The 5,526-nt window shown below is 45.2% G+C and overlaps 1 long non-coding RNA gene across 3 annotated transcripts; it reads left to right on the forward strand.

Moving 5' to 3' along the window:
* The first annotated feature begins 1,420 nt into the window (after positions 1 to 1,420).
* LOC135235172 (uncharacterized) lies at positions 1,421 to 5,471 on the forward strand. Of its 3 annotated transcripts, XR_010324312.1 has the most exons (4): positions 1,421 to 1,829; positions 1,922 to 1,969; positions 2,860 to 2,989; positions 3,547 to 5,471. It is a non-coding gene; the product is annotated as an uncharacterized LOC135235172 (long non-coding RNA). The 3 variants fall into 3 exon arrangements; XR_010324311.1 differs by having other exon boundaries at positions 1,421 to 1,969; positions 2,860 to 2,997; XR_010324310.1 differs by having other exon boundaries at positions 1,421 to 1,969.
* Positions 5,472 to 5,526: the final 55 nt, after the last annotated feature.

Consider the following 5,526-nt stretch of genomic DNA (forward strand, 5'->3'; position numbering starts at 1 on the left):
AGTTAGATAAAAAAAAAAAACAGATTACCATGTTAAGTGTCTTTTTTGGTCTTATGTTTTCTGTTTTGTTAATATAATTTAATAGCTGATTGAAATCAAGTGAGAGGAAACCCAATATAATATCCAAATATTAAAGAGAGAGAGAGGAGGGAGAGAGAGAAAAAAGAAAGGGAGAGAGAGAAAAAAGAAAGAGAAATGGCGAAAAAAGGAGAGAAAGTACAAGGAAGAGAGACACAGAGAGGGATGAAGAGACGGTAGGGAGAAGAGAGAGAAGGAGAGAGAGAGAGGCGGAGATAGGGAGAGAGAGAGGGAGGAAGTGAAAGTGAACTCAGAATAGCAGTGTCTAATGATTGCAACAGCTCTCATTCAAAATGTAAAACTTCCAAACCCCCTGACCATCTGTCACGGCAGATCTTCACCAGCAGTAATGTCTGCAGTGCCGTTCAGCCCTGAGTCTGCGTCTGTGTGTGACTACGAGAGGGCTGAGCCTTCAACCATGGTCACACCGGTGTGTGTGTGTGCACGCAAGCGCGTGTGAATGTGTGTGTGCGTGCGCGTGCGCATGCGCGTGTGACCTGCTCTGTGCTGTGATCAGCAGATCTTTGGCCCATTAATTCCGTCGTCGTGTTAAAACGCCCCCGATCGATCATCAATAATGAGCCGCAGCGGCCCCTGAGCACAGACTCCCTTACAGGGGCCCGTTAGTGAGTCCCAGGGGCCCCACAACCCCCTTACCCCCCCCCCTCCGTGAGACCCAGCACAGGGCTGGAGCCCACACACACACACACACACACACACACACACACACACACACGCACACACACACACACACACACTCTCACACACACACACACACACGCACACACACACGCACACACACACGCACACACACACGCGCACACACACACACACACACGCGTGTGCGGGTTACGCTCATTTATTTACTTCAGATTGTGTCGCTCTGACAGATCGATTCTCTGTCCGTCTGACTGCTCTTCTTCATTCTGACTGCTCTTCTTCATTCCGCCCGTTCCTGTGGCTCCTCTGTTTCATTCCTGCCCTGCAGCTCTGGTGTGGAGAAATGAGGAGTCTTGGCGTGAAAAATATGATTTGTTTTTATTTATTTATTTATTTAATGTTTTATTTTTTGATTGATTGAAACTTGCGAACGTGAAGGCCTGGCTGTCACTGTTGATCTGGGTGTCCGTCTGCCTGCCTGCCTGTCTGTGGGGGGGGGGGGTTTGGCGGGGGGGGGTTCGGCGGGGGGGGGCTGGCAGCTCGTTAGCGATTCAAGCGGTGCCAGCGCTGGAGGGCAGACGGCAGGTGACCCCCCCGTCACAGCGGCCGCTGTTTACCGCCAGACTCTCCCCCCCCCGGGGCACCGGGTCCGGGCTCCGCGTCCCACACACGGGGGGGGGGGGTTGGGCTCTGTTCATTCAGTCAGAAATATTTCACAACTTTCACTTTTGAATCTGCCTGCGCTGCACTAGCCATCTGACACCCCCACAATCAGCATGAGGCCCCTCTGTTGGTCTGTTGGGGGGTTAGAGTAAAAGCTGTGACCCTCACCCCCGGACCAGCCAGTGACCCCCACGCCTCACACACAACCAGTCAGTCAAACTGAATCCCAAGGGGGGCCGCAGTGTTCGTGGGTTTTTGTGATTTCCTTTCAATCAGCAGTCAATCAATGCCTTGAGAACAAGGTGTGTGGATTCATTATAGCCAATCAATGGCTTAAATTAAACACTTGTGCCGACAACACCCCAAGAACCAGAAGACTCTGCTGCCCTCCAGGACTGGAGTCATCTCAGCCCCCCCTGCCCAATCACGTGAGCGGCTCACCGCAGACAGGAACCTTTCCTCTCCGGCTGTGTGTTTCAGAGGGGAAGGCCAGGACTGATGCACAACCTGTGTTTAGCAGGTGCTATCTGTGGACTGAATACAGAGCTACCGGCTGTGCATTGTCAAGGTGAGGTAATCCACTGCAAAGATGTGTACTAACAAGTGTTTTAGTCTTATAATGAGATGTAAAATCTCTTTTTCTCTCTCTCAAGTAGAAAATATTTTGTTTTAAGTAACTTGTTGAAGTTACTCTGTGCTTGACAAGTGAAATTGTCTTATGCCCAGTCAAATTGTCTCAGCTCATTGGCAATCTTTTTTGTCTTATTTAGCCAAAAAAAGTAACAGAACTAAGATATTGGGCCTCATTCACAAAACTTACTTCTGTCCTTTAAAATGTTCCTACAAAAAAAAAGTGTGGGATTCATGACACATGTGCAGACCCTTGTTTTGTGCGTACCCCAGGTGTGTGAGATGATGAATGCTGCCCATTTGTAAATTGTATGTGCAATCCTGTGATTTGCATAAGGAAACAGCCATGAACAAATACAGATAAGGAAAAAAAATGATGAATGCCAAAAAGTTCTTGGAAACTTTCTTACACACTTTTTTAATTCCTTCATTTCTGTCTTTGAAAAATTTGTTTAAATGGCCTTTCCCATCGATCTTCTGGTGTATTATTTGGGATGGCTGCCAATGTTGTCTTGATTCCTCCATCCTCGTGTCTCACCCTTGCATCTCTTCCTCGCGCGCTCCGTTGGGTGGAGCTGAGGAGCGAGGAAAGATCAGGAGAAAGAGATGCAAGAGTGAAAATAAGGGGTTGGAATGCAGGTACCAACAGCAAGACTGGGCTTAAGGAGGAAGGGTTTGACCCGCTGTCTCCTCAGTCCTGGAATAACCTTCTAAAAACACTCTGACCAGGGAGCTGGAGTCCACTGAACTCATTTAAATCCAGCAGGAAGCAGGCCTGGCAGCATGGAACTCTGGGAAATCTTTGCTTTTTTGTCACTTTTATTATAGAGGTGTGAAGTCCGGGGATCAGGAAGTAAAAGTCCTGCCATGTGTTTCTGCCACCCATGAACTCAGCCAACTGATTTCACTCATTAGTTCTACAGCCTGGCTGAAGAATTGTGTTAACGAGCAAATCCAGGTGATTGGGTAGGATTCTTTCTTTCTATACCCAGATTTTTTTCACCTCTGTTTATTGTGTTTCATTGATGTCCATTACTGTATTATTTATTTATTTATTCACTTACTTATTGAGCTGCCCTTTTTCCCCGGCATTCCTTGAAAAGATATCCTATATCTGTGTGATCTCCTGGTTTAAAAAAGTTAAATTAAAATAGAAAGTAGCCTTGCTAGACTTCAGATCACAGCCAACACTATGACTGTCAAACCGTGGTGCCACCCTCTGTTATGTGTGTGTGTGTGTGTGTGTGTGAGCTTGTGTGTGTGCGTACGCGTGTGTGTATCTGAGCTTGTGTGTGTGTGTGTGTGTGCGAGTGCATGCGTGCGTATGTGCGTGCGTGCATGCATGTGTGTGTGTGTATCTGAGCTTGTGTGTGTGTGTGTGTGTGTGTGCAAGCTTGTGTGTGTGTGTGTGTGTATATGTGTGTTTGAGCTTGTATATGTGTACATGTGCACGGGTGCTTATGTGCGTGCATGTGCTTCATCTTTTTTCGGATTTCCACCATTTTCTGACCAAAGACCGGAGACAGCAGGCATGTGGCAGATGGTGCCGGAGAACGAATCAGAGAGCAGAGGATCCCAGCGGCACGGAGACCAGGTCAGAGCGCCTGTGCTGGAGATACTCGCCATGTTCATGTGAGCGAGCTGCTGGGGGGGCGGGGCGGGGGGGGGGCGCTGTAATTGATGGGACTGAGTGTTCACACGGACGTTAAATGAAATTACCCCAGGGACAGCTTGTGATTCTGGTCTTTGGAAATAAAGTCAACTGCAGTGAATATTAATTATCAGTTAATTGCAATTACAATTATGTCCTTCTGTAAGCTCGATTGATCACCTGCGTCTAATTCACCTGAATTCTAAAATTCATAATTGATGTGAGAGAAGATGGGGTATCAGTCAATTCACATACATTTGCACATACACACACACACACACTCATACATGTATGAACGTAGACACATACACATGCACACACACACACACTCACACACATATACACAGACTCTTACACACACACACACACATATACACAGACTCAGACACACACATGCGCACACACACGTGCGCACACACTCACACACATGCACTCACACACACACACACACACACTCTCTCTCTCACACACACACAGACTCAGACACACACATACACTCTAACAGACACACACTCACACACACGCTCACACACACACACGCCCTGCTGTTTGGGAGGCTGGCGGTGTAAGTGTTTTGCTGAGGGAGGGGAACAGCGGGAAGGGGGCGGAGCCTCTGGGATTCTGATGATGCAGCACAGCCCCAGGGCTCCACTGTCTGGGAGACATCGATCCACAAAATATATAATAGGATATCGAGCGAGACAGAACAAAGATTCAATTAGCACTGACTGTGTTATTTAACTACACATTCTCACGAGAGGGAGAGAGAGAGAGAGAGAAAAAGAGCGACAGAGAAAACCTTTGAAAATGCTGTAGATTGTGGGGTCATGAAGAACACCTTCTATTTGCATTTGAATTTGAAATATGAGAGAATATGTGAGAGAAATAAATCAAAAGATTGAGGAAGAAATAGAGACAGACGAGTATAAGTATAAAGACAACATTCATATTATCTTACTTTCCTCACAGTGTGGAATGGAACAGACCTGGAGATCAGTGTTAGGAACAGTCCTGGAGATCAGTGTTAGGAACAGTCCTGGAGATCAGTGTTAGGAACAGTCCTAGGGATCAGTGTTTGGAACAGACCTGGAGATCAGTGTTTGGAACAGACATGGAGATCAGTGTTTGGAACAGACATGTAAGATCAGTGTTAAGAACAGTCCTGGAGATCAGTGTTTGGAACAGACATGGAGATCAGTGTTAGGAACAGTCCTAGGGATCAGTGTTTGGAACAGACATGGAGATCAGTGTTCGGATGGTATCAGGAACTCACCTCCCAGCCCAGAGTTACTATAAATCAGTGGTTATCAAACTTGGTCCTGTGTATGCTGGCTTTTGTTCCAAACACAACATTTGCAATTTCTGAATTTTAACAGGCCGTTAATTTTTCTTAATTGTGACATTTTGAATTAACTTCATTATTATTATTATTATTATTATTGTTGTTGTTGTTGTTGTTGTTATTGTTGTTATTATTATTATTGTTATTATTGTTATTATTATTGTTGTTGTTGTTATTATCATTATTATTGTTGTTATTATTATCATTATTTATTGTTGTTGTTATTATTATTATTATTATTATTATTATTGTTATTATCATTATTATTATTATTATTATTATCATTATTATTATTATTGTTATTATTATTTACTGTGCATCAGGTGCAGTAAACCCAAAACATCAATGCTATATTTTACCCATACCGTTATGGCCAAAAGCTGTGTTTTTTAAGCTTTGCTTATTTTATTATTCTGGTTTTCCGTGCAAAAGAAGAAGGAATGGTGATCATAACTGGGGGGGGGGGGGGGGGTGGTGGGGGGGGTGAGTTACAGTCTGCTGC

This window comes from Anguilla rostrata, chromosome 11 (assembly GCF_018555375.3).
Source record: "Anguilla rostrata isolate EN2019 chromosome 11, ASM1855537v3, whole genome shotgun sequence".
Classification (NCBI taxonomy): Eukaryota; Metazoa; Chordata; class Actinopteri; order Anguilliformes; family Anguillidae; genus Anguilla; species Anguilla rostrata.